Raw genomic sequence first — 14,517 nt, 5'->3', positions numbered from 1 at the left:
ATTAATAAGATCTTATTACCGCGCATAAACCTACCTAGTGTATACTTATCTTCTTCCTCCGGTTTGTTTCTCACTATCGAGTGTCCTGTCGAATGCGATCTAGAGAACTTCTCCGGCAAATTTTGTTCCTTTTTAATGCTACTGTTCTGTCCTGAAGACGGCCAAGTATCAATCGTCACTCGTCAGTCCTTCCTCGTTGAGACGATCAACTACTACTACTACTACTGCCGTTAGTTTCGTCTTTTTACTCTGACTAAAAAAAAAGTAAACGAGTACAATCTGACCGGCAACTCCCGGTAAAGACTTGAACCACCGACAAAGCTTTCCCCGGTTTACATGTAACAGCATCATACACGACGACCGATCTTCACGGTCCGTACCGTAAACGATCCCTTTTTTTTTTTTTTAATGCCCTCATTTAAATCTTTCTTTTTGACGAGCCGTAGAGAGCGAGAAAGTGTTTTTTTTACGGTTTCCTGGATTCCTGATAAAGAAAAAGCTCATTTGAGGAACCAAACAAAAAAAATAAACGGAGTTTTCATCTGTTTCGATCTCTTGCAGTATATAACATTATCATAGTGTTCTAAAGGGAAAGTCTTGAGTGAATGCACTCATTTCCATTAGCAACTAGAAAATTGTGAGATTGCTTTCTGTGGGGCTTAACTCTTTTTTTTGGTATTACACTATAAAAGAACTTCTTAGACTGATGTTGATTGAGACAAATTATAACAAGTGCCGACGATATTGTCGTTTTCCTTCTTATATCCTAATATGCTACCAAAATTGGTTTCAACAACAGCAAGTATGATGCGTCTCTCTTTGTTTATCGCAAAGGCTCTGACCTTGCCTACCTTCTCTTATACGTCGATGACATCATCCTTACTGCTTTTTCCTCGGCTCTTCTCAGGTCAATTCTCTCCTCTCTCAAATCTGAATTTTTAATGACTGATCTTGGTCTACTTAACTATTTTCTAGGCATTGCAGTTCGCAGGGACAACAATGGGCTATTTCTCAGCCAACACAATTATGCGGCGGATATCCTACATCGTGCAAACATGTCCAATTGTAAACCGGTCACCACTCCGGTTGACACTTCCGCCAAACTCCATGCTGAGGTCGGTGCTCCTGTTGCTGATCCGTCGCTATACCGTAGTCTTGCCGGCGCTCTCCAATATTTCACTTTCACTAGGCCGGACATCGCTTATGCTGTACAACAAATATGTCTCTATATGCATGACCCTCGAGAGCCTCACTTCACCGCCATGAAACGTATCCTCCGCTATCTCAAAGGAACCATCTCCGAAGGTTTACACATCACCCGATCCAAAACCACTACACTCACTGCCTACACCGAAGCGGACTGGGCCGGCTGCCCCAATACACACCGCTCCACCTCTGGCATCGCCGTCTTTCTTGGTGACAACCTAATCTCCTGGTTCTCCAAACGCCAACCCACTGTATCTCGTTCAAGTGCTGAGGCTGAGTATCGCGGTGGTACCAACGTTGTCGCCAAAACAATATGGATACACAACCTTCTCCTTGAACTTCATTGCCCTCTTAATACTGCAACACTTGTGTATTGTGATAACATAAGCGCCGTTTATCTCTCCACCAATCCGGTACAACACCAACGTACCAAGCATATCGAGTTAGATATCTTGTTTGTCTGTGAACGTGTTGCAATGGGTCAGGTTCGTGTATTCCATGTCCCATCCTCCCATCAGTACACAAACATCTTCACCAAAGGTTTCCCTACATCTCTGTTCCGTGATTTCAAGTCCAGTCTCAATGTTCATCCTCATCCTGTTTCGACTGCGGGAGGGTATTAGAATAGGAATACATATATTCTTCTGTGTATATTAGGAAGCTTAGTTAATAGCCTCCAACGGCTATCTTGTACAACTTCTCATATATAGTCTCGTGAATACAATGATACCAATCATCAATTGGATTAACCTAATCAAACACTAGTATTTGCCTTGGATTTCAGGATTATACGCAACTGAGTTTTTGTCCTTTTTCCTCTGTTTCAGACTATTGATCACAGCTGTTCTTTTTACATGCGTTACTTGAGAGTTGTTTAGTAACATAACTGTTATTGCGGATTGGAGAAAAACTGAAAACAATTTGATGATGAAGGGAAGAACAACAGCCAACAATGTCTAGACGAATCTGTCTACGAAGAACGGGAAAAGAGATCAAAAGCTAGAAAAGATGAACAGCGCTAAAAAAATTTCAGGGGTAAACAAAAACACAATTTAAAAATTATGAGTGTATCAGCTTTTTAGTACTTTGATCTTCTCAGGTTTTTCTTGGTTGTTACGTTTTAGGTTGACCTTCTGGTTATCGAACATCATTGCTCTGAGAGAGGTCATTTTGCAGGCTTTTGGTAAAACTAGCGTTCCTAGTCACTTCACAGAGACCTCTAAATCAAATGGGAGTGAACATATTGGTTTAGGGAAGCTTAGAAAGAAGAATAACAAATGGACTAAGCAGTCAAATAGTTTCAAGCCGGTTTTCGAAGACTGGCAAGAATCGGAAACCTTCACTGCTGCATTAGAGAAAGTTGAATTCTGGATTTTCTCTAGAATCATTGAATCTGTGTGGTGGCAGGTGAAATTTCAAGAAAGCTTCCTTCCTTCATTGAAATTTGTTCTCTGTTCTCCTTTTTCAGGTTTTCACTCCTCACATGCAATCCCCGGAAATTGGCGGTAAAACGAATGAGTAACTAATGGGACCTGTTTTGGGAGATCATTTACAAGGAAACTATTCAATCAGCCTATGGAAAAACGCTTTCAAACTTTCTCTATCCCGCCTCTGTCCAATGCGTGGAGGGTTAAAAATCTGGAAAGCTCTCTACTCTCCAACAAAAATTCTCAGTACTCATTATTAGTCTCCTCTACTCTCATGCTCTTAATGAAAGTTGCAATCTCCAAACTTGCCCTTACCAAACCGATTCAAACCAATACATTGAACAAGTTTTTAATTGAATTGATTAATAATAATAATAAAAAATATCAGATCCGCTCCATCGCTTCTTCTTCTCCATTCTCGGGTTCATCCATTTTTCCACCATTGATGAAGCTCAAGCTTTAATTTCCGAATCAGATTTCCTTATCTTTTCTACTACTTTCAGCTTAAACCCTCTTAAATCTATAGAGTACATTCAATCGATTTTGGGTTATTGTATTTAAAATTTAGAGATTTCAATTAGATTTGAATTTTGTATTGATAATTAATGGATATTGGGTTGATAACCAACTATTATGGGTCAATTAAGAAATATGAATGGACTGTAGTGGCTGAATCGTAGTAAAACATATGTAGATAGCTTATTTGGTTCGAAAATCCATTGGGTTGCAAACATAGTAAAACTAGAAAACTGAGTATAACTGCCATAATTGGTATAACATGTATAACTAAAAAATTGATATAACTGGTACAACTGATATTCCTAAAGGTACAACTAATATATTATTGTGTACTAATATAGTTTTATTACTAATTTTTTAGGACAACACAATGACCATCCTTCTCGAATCATAAATGACAGCTAGGGAGAAATTTGGATAGCTGGTTTCAAAGCGAGGGAGGAAGCCAATATAAGATTAAAAATTAGTGTAATTTTCAATGTATTTGTACTCTATGATTTTGTACAACTTGGTAAAACTTGATTTTATAATGGTACAATTATGTATGTCTTTACTCCTATTCCGTTTGTAGTAAAACTTGGTACAACCTAACGGTACAACTACCACCAATTTTAAAAAAATTATATGTGCTTTATAAATTAAAATTTGTTAGACAATGTTAAAAATCTTCATATTCACTTTATAAACTTAAATTGTGTGACACATCTTCTAAAGTAACATAAAAAAAAAATAGTCTTCACTAAATTCATTTGTGTCCAAGAAAGATCTTATAGTTTTAAGATGACTTTCATATTGTTAACTCAATTACATTGCAAAACACACAAAAATAAAATTTTGACACGTATTTTTGCATGAACACATTGAGAATGTTATACAAATAAGGGCTTGATTGGAACAACATATGCTAGAGCATTAGCATTATGTAGCATAAGCATTAAGGTGCATAAGCTGTATGCTCTGATTAATATAACACATTTAGTTGATTGGTATAGCAGTGGTGTATTAGATATTATATTTATATTTAATATATGACATTAATTAAAAATATATAATTTAAATGTGTTTTATATAAAAAAATTAATTATCACTCATTGCTATATATATATATATATATATTAGAAATATATTTTACATTTAATGAATTTTATAAATTGTTATATATATAAATGTGTAATTTAATAATTTTAATTATATATATTTATAATGTAACACATTAATTAAAAATAAAAAAGTATATTTTAAGGATTTATAAAATATAACACATGAATTTTAAGGATTTTTAAGATAAAAAAAAATTCGACCCGAATATAAAAGGTTTGGGTGTTCTATCCATTTTGGTTGGTTGAATCAGTAATATTCTCTAACTATTGGGGTCTAAAAGTATTTACTTATTTTTTCGAATTATTTTAAATCAAAAATAAATTAAGTTATAGAAGAGGAGCATTTGAGAATTTTTGTTGGAGAGTAGAGAGCTCCAGAGATTAAAACCCTGCGTGGAGCAGGGAACGAGTGCGGTTGCTTACCTATCTTGGCTAAAATGGTATTAAGATTCTTCATTTTATAGTTCCAAGCCAATAACATAAACTATATTAAATCTATTGGAATCTTAACTTCTATATACATTATTTCCATACTATGTAACAGGTGATGGAGAAGTGTATAGCTCGAATTGATGTAGCCATGTTCAATGCAACTAGATTTTAACCCGCGCACCACAGGATAATTTTTTAACTAAAATTTTTAATTTTTTTTAACTTTATTTTTTTATTTTTTTTTATATTTTTTTTTTTATATTGTATAATTGTATTTTGAAAGTTACTTCTAGGATTTCACCCGTGTACCACAGAAAATGATTTATTTTTTACAGTCGTAATTAAATCAACTTTATTTACTATTTTTAGATTCAACCCGTTAATACATATACAGTAAAATATTATATTAGTTACAGGAAAAAAAATAGTAAATTATCATATAAATTACATGATTATCATGCTCACATATTACTCTATTAAATCATTACAAAGTGCATAGAGCATTTAATAGTTACTTTGGAATCAATTAAACAATTATCATTCAACAAAAACTATGAACAACTTCGCCAAACTCATCTCTTTATTCTCTCCTCCTCCAACATATTTTCCTCATCTATGGCCTCAACATAGGCCCCTTTAATTTACTCCCAATTGTTTGAAAAGATATACAAATGGATCAAAGCAAAATTCTGGGGTGTACCAAAAACCGAAAAGCTTGGTAAGTGCAAAAGGATAGTATATATACAATAATAAATATAAAAGAGAAAGGTACTCTAGCTTGGTAAGTGCAAAAGGATAGTATATATTAGGATTCTCATGTATGTCATATGGTAGTATGAATCTGAACTCACCAGAAATAAATATAGAATATAAAAAAATAAAATTAAACATTTAACAAATTTTGGAAATAAAACTATAAAATCGAATCACCTATATGTTATTATTAAAAACAGATACAAATATATTTGCCAACCCCATGAATATTCCTAACAATGCTATCGAACTAAACATGCATTAAAAATTGTAAAGTCTTAGAAATGTAATATACGAAAATAATGCATCAATTAAACAAACATCAAATCCAGAAAAATAAGAACAGGAATATCATAATAACTCCTGCTATAACAGCTAAACTTTGAAGAACATGACCCTATTTCTTGTGTGTAATGGATGCTTGTAGTGTAGGGTGAATGTCATATATATATAGTGTTTGAGCTGATGGTAGGATTTCGTCATTGTGAATGTTCTAAAGTCTTGATTAGCAAGTTTGGAATATACTTTTCTCGATTTGGTTTGTTTTGATTTATGGAAGGTTGTTAAGGTATATTAATCTAATATGCTCGATTAATGGTAATTGTGTTTACACCATTATTGCCACAATCATTTAGGGGTTAAAGAGTCAGAGACCTAATTAATTAAAAGCATCGAGAAGCTATGGAGAAAGGCGACTCTAGGGTTTTGGGTGACAGCCAGCGTGATGCTACCATGGAAGATGTTGGTGAGAAGGAAAGGCCACCGGGGGATCCTCCGGATACGCCGAGAGTGTGGGTACAGAAGGAGCGGGGTAGTTCGGTTGGGGGTCGGCTGGTGCCGGAGGAAGTGGTGGATGATGATTTTGTTACGGAAAGGGTGCGGTTGGAATTTCCTAATGGAGAAGATGGAGAACCGGTGATCACTATTGAGAAGGAGGTGCTGGATGCTATGAATGGTCTATGAAAAAATTGTATGGTGGTCAAAGTGTTGGGGAGAAGTGTTCCGATAGCGGTGTTGAGTCGAAGGTTGAGGGAGATGTGGAAGCCAAATATGCCAATGCATATTATGGATCTGCCGCAGCAGTTTTTTCTGATCCGTTTTGGTAGTGAGGAGGAGTACTTAGCAGCTCTAACCAATGGTCCGTGGAGGGTTTTCGGGTCTTATCTATTGGTACAGGCTTGGTCACCGGACTTTGACCCGTTGCGGGATGAGATTGCTACTACACCACTATGGGTCCGCTTGACAAATATTCCATTTAATTTTGATATATCACAAGTCCATTCTCTTTGCCATTGCTAAGGGATTGGGAAACCCGATTAAGGCAGATTTAACAACGCTTCAGGTTGAGCGAGCACGGTTTGTAAGGGTCTGCGTAGAAGTAAATCTGAAGAGGCCTTTGAAGGGAACAATATTGATTAATGGTGAAAGGTATTTTGTTACCTATGAAGGTTTGAATACCATTTGCTCAGGATGTGGGATGTATGGGCATCTGGTTCATTCATGTCCTCACATGGTGCATGAGAGGGAGACTGTTGTTTCTGCAATTGTGGAAGTGCAACCGGTGAACCAAATGCAACCGGTGAATCAAGGTAATGGCGGCCGTCAGGAGGATGGTTTTGTCCAAGTAAAACAGTGGGGCCGGCGGTCGGAGTTTCGTCCAAAAAGTGGTCCGACGACGGTGGCTAGTGGGGGTGCGGGTTTGGCAAGTTCATCTCGTGAGTTACGGAAGGAGAAAAATGCAGCAAATATCGCGCTTACTAACAGTTTTGGAAGGTTAGCCACGGATTTGGCAATCCCTGAAAGACGGGATGTGAGAAGATCGAATGAGGAAAATAAGGAAAATTGTGAGTCTGCAGATCAGATCATAGCGACACACGATCGCGTGGGAGCCAAGGAAATTGTTTTTAAGGCTGCAGGGGGAGGAAGTGTTACTTGGCCTCGAGATGGGCCTAAGGGGACAAATGGAGGAAATAAGAATGGGCTAGGGAAGAATGGGTCTAAATCTAATTCGACTCGGAATAACAAGCCTGTGAAGGGGTTAGTTTACGGTCCAACAAAGGGGGAGACAGAGATGTCGATTAATGGTAAGAGATTGAGAGTTGAGAAGGAGGTTGTGGGGAGACGCGGTGGTGCGTTTGGAGCCAGTGATGTGGAAGGCTCGGTGGTCCGGTATGGGGATATTTTGCCAACGAAAAATTCAGCGGACGAGCCTCTGGATCTTCAATTGGTGGAAGTTCCTCGGAATGCTGTGGAGATGGATCGGCAGCCGTCGGAGAAGACGACGGGTCCCGAAGCTCAATGAAGGTGTGCTGCGGTTGTTCTGGTCGCGTTTTGTGTTGCAATGATTAATTGTTTATTGTGGAATTCCCGGGGGGAAAATAAACCCAACTTCAGGCGATCGATTCGATATCTTTGGAAGAAAAATTCTACGAATGTTTTAGCTCTCTTCGAGACACATGCTGGAGGTGAGAGAGCTGGACGTATTTGTCAAGGTCTTGGGTTCGAGCATATGTTTCGGATTGACGCGGTGGGTCAGAGCGGGGGTTTGTGGTTGCTTTGGCGGGATGGTATTGGGGATGTCACTATCCTGAACTCTTCGGATCAGTTCATCCATGCCTTGATTGTGAATGGGATGGAGTCATTAAATCTTATTGTTGTTTACGCTGCACCATCGGTGAGTAGGAGAAGTGGTCTGTGGGGTATGTTGCGCGATGTTGTGCGACAGGCTACGGGGCCGGTGATGATTGGTGGTGATTTTAACACTATCGTTCGCATTGATGAGAGAACAGGAGGTAATTGTTTACTCTCTTTGGATTCTTTAGCCTTTGGAGATTGGATTAACGAACTATCCCTGATTGATATGGGCTTCCGGGGAAATCAGTATACTTGGAAGAGAGGGAAGGTTGAACGAACCTTTGTGGCAAAGCGTTTAGACCGGATTCTTTGTTGCGCTCAAGCTCGCCTGCAGTGGCAGGAAGCGGTGGTCTCGCATCTCCCGTTTCTAGCTTCCGATCACGCACCATTGTTTGTGCAACTTACACCTGAGGGGTCTGGAAACTCTCGCAGGAGACCTTTTAGATTCGAAGCTGCCTGGTTACAGCATCCGAGTTTTCAAGATTTGCTAGTTGCCTTGTGGAATAGTGATATTGATACTCGTGTAGCTTTGGATCAGTTGAGAAGAACGTTGAGGAAGTGGAACCGGGAGGTTTTTGGAGATATTACTCAGAAAAAGGAGCGGTTAGTGAAGGAGTTGACCCAGGTTCAGGAGAGAATTGATCATCAACAGACGGATGACTTGTTGTTGCAGGAGGAGGTTTTGTTAAAGGACTTTGAGATGGTGCTTGAACAGGAAGAAATGTTGTGGTTTCAGAAGTCAAGAGCAAAATGGGTTGTCCATGGTGATCGCAATACAAGTTTCTTTCATATCTCTACGATTATTCGAAGAAGAAGAAACCGGATTGATATGCTCAAGAATGAGTCTGGTCGTTGGATAACTACGGGAGAAGAGCTTGAGCAACTTGCAGTGGATAATTTTAGTAAGTTGTATTCTTTGGAGGACGTAGAGATGGAGGGGGAGAGGCTGCCTGATGAAGGGTTTCCGACACTGACTATGGCAGAGAGGGATGCTTAAAGTAAACCTTTTACGGCTGTGCAGGTGGAGAAGGCAGTGCGTAGTATGGGTGGTTTTAAAGCCCCAGGTCCAGACGGCTTCCAACCTATTTTTTATCAGAAATGCTGGGATGTGGTGGGAGATTCAGTGCTACGGTTTGTTTTTGAATTCTTCAGTTCAGGCCAACTTCCACCGGAGACAAATGATGCACTTGTTGTGCTAATACCGAAGGTGTTGAAGGCGGAGAGGATTACTCAATTTAGACCAATTAGTTTATGTAATGTGTTGACCATTACTAAAACGTTGGTGAGTGGGTTGAAGGGTGTTATCTCTAAATTAATTGGTCCTGCTCAATCTAGTTTTATCCCAGGCAGATTGAGTACAGACAACATTGTGGTAGTGCAGGAGGCTGTGCACTCGATGAGACGGAAGAAAGGGAGGAAGGGTTGGATGCTCCTAAAACTTGACTTGGAGAAGGCTTATGATCGAATTAGATGGGAATTTCTTGAGGAGACCTTACGAGCTGCTGGGTTATCGGATATGTGGATGGAATGGATAATGCAGTGCGTCACTGGTCCTTCTATGAGTCTATTGTGGAATGGTGAACAGACTAAGCCATTCAAGCCACTTAGGGGACTTCGACAAGGTGATCCCCTATCACCCTATTTGTTTGTGTTGTGTATGGAGAGGTTATGTCACTTGGTTGAGGAGGAAGTGGCTAGAAAAGCTTGGAAACCGATAAGTCTGTCTGTTGGGGGACCCAAGCTTTCTCATATTTGTTTTGCAGACGATCTGATTTTGTTTGCTGAAGCATCTGTCGCCCAAATTAGAGTGGTGAGGAAAGTGCTAGAGCAGTTCTGTTTGGCATCAGGACAAAAGGTGAGTTTGGAGAAGTCCAAAATTTATTTTTCTGAGAATGTGTCTCGCGAGTTGGGATGTTTGATTAGCAATGAGAGTGGTATTAAGTCGACAAGAGACTTGGGGAAATATTTGGAGATGCCAGTGCTGCAAAAACAAATAAATAAGGATACTTTTGGAGAGGTTCTTACTCCGGTATCCTCGAAATTGGCTGGCTGGAAGGGTAGGACACTGAGCTTTGCGGGGAGACTTACCTTGACAAAAGCGATGTTATCTTCAATCCCTATTCACACAATGAGTACAATTAAGTTACCAACCTCCACCCTTGATACGTTAGATAAGATGTCACGGGAATTCTTGTGGGGTTCGAGTCCGGAGAAAAGAAAGATTCATTTGGTGTCTTGGAAGCAGGTTTGTAGACCAAAAAGAGAAGGGGGTCTCGGGATTTGCACAGCGGCTGAAATGAATAAGGCTATGGTAGCGAAAGTGGGATGGAGGCTTCTACATGATCAAACCAGTTTATGGGCTCTTGTTGTACGCGCTAAGTATAAAGCTGGGAGCCTGCAGGATTTTAGTTGGATGAACGTAAAAGGCACTTGGTCCTGTAGGAGTGTGGGAGTTGGGTTGCGTGAGGTGGTGGTTAAGGGACTCAGTTGGGTTGTTGGTGATGGTCCACAGATAAAGTTTTGGACAGACAAATGGTTAACGAAAACATCACTGCAAGATCTTGTTATTGAGGCTTTGCCGGATCATTTTAGATTGTTGACAGCCCGTGACTTCTGGCAGGAGGGGTACGGCTGGTTGTGGCATCATATCTTGCCATATATCAGATACACAGAGACTGGAACTGGCATCAGTGGTTTAAGATTGTGTAACGGGTCCTCGCGATAGATTATCATGGGGAGAAACCGCAGATGGTGAGTTCACAGTTAAGTCTGCTTATGAACTGTTAGTGAGAGAGGAGGTGTCTGAGCAGAATATGGGGCTGTTTTATGATCGTTTGTGGAGGGTTACTGTACCAGAGCGGGTGAAGACCTTTTTGTGGTTAGTCTCACGCCAGGTGATCATGACCAATACCGAGAGAATGCGCCACCACTTGAGCGATAATGCAGTTTGTCAAGTTTGTCAAGGAGGACTAGAGACCATTATGCATGTCCTCCGCGATTGCCCTGCGATGGTAGGTTTATGGGAACGCCTTGTTCCACCGAGTAAGCGGCGTTTGTTTTTTGTGCTGTCTTTGTTGGAATGGTTGTATGCTAATCTAGGGGGAGCAGGAGGTGCAGGACAACAGTTATGGTCTACTACATTTGCTATTGCGGTTTGGTGGGCGTGGAAGTGGCGATGTAGTGATGTTTTTGGGGAGCATAGAGTTTGTCGGGACAAGAGTCGATTACAGCTCATGCGGTAAGGAAAGGTCCGAGACCTGAGAAGCATGAAGTGTTAATACGGTGGTTACCTCCGCAAGGTGGGTGGTATAAGGTCAACACCGATGGGGCGTCTCATGGGAATCCTGGCTTAGCAACTGCGGGTGGTGTACTCAGGAATGCAGATTGGGTATGGTGCGCGGGTTTTGCTTTGAATATTGGTTGATGCTCGGCTCCTCTGGCAGAGCTTTGGGGAGTTTATTATGGGCTAGTGATTGCTTGGGAAATGCGAGTGGCGAGGGTTGAATTGGAGGTGGATTCAGAGATGGTAGTGTGTTTTCTTAAGGCAGGGATTGGAGATGGTCATCCGCTGTCGTTCCTGGTACATTTGTTACTGGATAGTCCGGGTGTCACACGTATAGGGAAGCTAACCGCCTTGCGGATGGGTTGGCGAACTATGCTTTTAATTTACCTTTAGGTTTTCATTCTTTCAATAATGCTCCATCGTGTCTTGAAACTTTGTTGCAAGAGGATGTAACGGGATCTGCGTGTCCTAGAGCTGTACGTTTGTAGTTTGAGTTTTACATTTCAATAATATAAGCTGGGAGGTTAACTCCCGGTCCCNAAATCCAGAAAAATAAGAACAGGAATATCATAATAACTCCTGCTATAACAGCTAAACTTTGAAGAACATGAACCTATCTCTTGTGTGTACTGGATGCTTGTAGTGTAGGGTGAATGTCATATATATATAGTGTTTGAGCTGATGGTAGGGTTTCGTCATTGTGAATGTTCTAAAGTCTTGATTAGCAAGTTTGGAATATACTTTTCTCGATTTGGTTTGTTTTGATTTATGGAAGGTTGTTAAGGTATATTAATCTAATATGCTCGATTAATGGTAATTGTGTTTACACCATTATTGCCACAATCATTTAGGGGTTTAATTTCGTAAGGTGAATGAGTATTTTAGAAATCTGGTATAAATCTTAATAATGCATATTAATCAGCAATCTAATAAGATATTAGCAAATATGTAATCGTTTATTAAATTCAAATTAAACATTTCCTAAAATACAATCGACTATAATTGGTTGTTATATTATAGGGATGTAAATAAGTAGAGTTTAACTAAAATAGAAGATTCGTGTGACTAAGAGGATCTGAATACACAATTTATGCCATAAAAATTTTTTGGTGAAACCCGGCCGAAAATATTTGGCAATATTAGGGAGGATCCGATTAATTGAATCGGTTATAATTTTAAGTAAAAACCCGACCCGAAATAGACAAAAAGTGATAGCACAATTTGTATTTCAAAAATGTTAAGATAGATGTATATATAGATTTAAGAGTTTATATAGTCTCTAAAGATCTATTAAAATATGTTTGGAGATTTTTATGGGATTAACAATTTAATGCGTAGAGTTGTTTTTAGAAAAATCGAAATGTATAGATGTTGTCAAGATTTTTATGGAAATAAACATAACAAAATTAGGTCGATTTAAATAGTTTCATTAATTGAGTTTTTATGAAAAGTTATTTTAGGAAAATCTGTAGGGGTTAATGTTCCAAAAAAACAAATTAAATAAGATAAACTTCAAGGACATAAACCAAAATGTACTTCAAAAATGTTAATATAGNTTGGTTGTTATATTATAGGGATGTAAATAAGTAGAGTTTAACTAAAATAGAAGATTCGTGTGACTAAGAGGATCTGAATACACAATTTATGCCATAAAAATTTTTTGGTGAAACCCGGCCGAAAATATTTGGCAATATTAGGGAGGATCCGATTAATTGAATCGGTTATAATTTTAAGTAAAAACCCGACCCGAAATAGACAAAAAGTGATAGCACAATTTGTATTTCAAAAATGTTAAGATAGATGTATATATAGATTTAAGAGTTTATATAGTCTCTAAAGATCTATTAAAATATGTTTGGAGATTTTTATGGGATTAACAATTTAATGCGTAGAGTTGTTTTTAGAAAAATCGAAATGTATAGATGTTGTCAAGATTTTTATGGAAATAAACATAACAAAATTAGGTCGATTTAAATAGTTTCATTAATTGAGTTTTTATGAAAAGTTATTTTAGGAAAATCTGTAGGGGTTAATGTTCCAAAAAAACAAATTAAATAAGATAAACTTCAAGGACATAAACCAAAATGTACTTCAAAAATGTTAATATAGATTCTGCGTGAGTCAGAGCATCAGATTCCCACGGATCCTGTCTCTGATCCTATCCTAGATTCTAAAGTCCTGCCTATACTTGCTGGAGACTTAAGTTTTGGATCTGGGGCTCAGCTTAAAAACGCGGTACAACATCAAGAAACATAATCAGATCGTTATATTCACTTTAACATGAGAAAGTACTAATGTTCTTGAATGTTGTGATCTCTCGCTTTTTAGATTGGAAATTGGTCAAGATGCCTCGCTGAAACCTTCTCTATAAACACTAGAGATTCAGTAGAAGAATATGATCCCATAGATAGCGAGAAATCATTCAGTTTGCTAAACAAACTTAGCGATCTACTTATGGTTCCTAAAGATATGTTAATGGAGCAATCCATTAGAGAAGAGGTTTGTTTTCATATCTCTATCACTCTTTATTAAGCTATATTTGATCATATAACATCTTTCTTGACTAATGCATAGGTATGCCCATCGATAAGTCTTCCCTTAATAAAAAGAATACTCTGCAACTTTACACCTGAAGTGTTCTGTCCTGATGATGTCCCTGCCTCCCTGGAGCTGTCCTAGAAGAGCTTAACGCTGAGGTAACAAAATCAAATCCACATTTTCTTTCTCTGCTTATATTGTGCACTCACTATACTTTTTTTGTTTGTTTCTCATCAGAGCATGTCAAAGCATAAGTTTTCAGGAGTTAGCTTCCCTTATGCGGCTTCTCCTGTTTCAGACGTTCCTCCATCATTCTTGGTTTTGTGAAGGATCTGCAGGAGAGGGGAGAAAGTGTTGAATTTGGGATTAATGTTTTGAACAACATGAGGCGTAGTCAGATGAAAATGTTTCTTGAGCTGGCACTGAGATGCTGTGAGGAGAGGAATGAAGACAGGCCAAATATGATCTTGGTGGCCAAAGAGATTAAGCTAAGAGAAGGATTACTCGACAGTTAAAGCCTGAGATGCTGGGAAATGGGTCTAAGGATGGTCACCTGGATTTCTCACAGAGTATGTTGATGTTTATAGCTTTGGAATCTTTATGAATTATGATGGTTCTTCTGATT

The 14,517-nt window shown here is 38.7% G+C and overlaps 1 pseudogene; it reads left to right on the top strand.

Moving 5' to 3' along the window:
* Positions 942-14,224, top strand: LOC104733530 (annotated as a pseudogene).

The sequence above is a fragment of the Camelina sativa genome, chromosome 12, assembly GCF_000633955.1.
Source record: "Camelina sativa cultivar DH55 chromosome 12, Cs, whole genome shotgun sequence".
NCBI lineage: Eukaryota > Viridiplantae > Streptophyta > Magnoliopsida > Brassicales > Brassicaceae > Camelina > Camelina sativa.
This window is presented reverse-complemented; position numbering and strand designations above follow the sequence as displayed.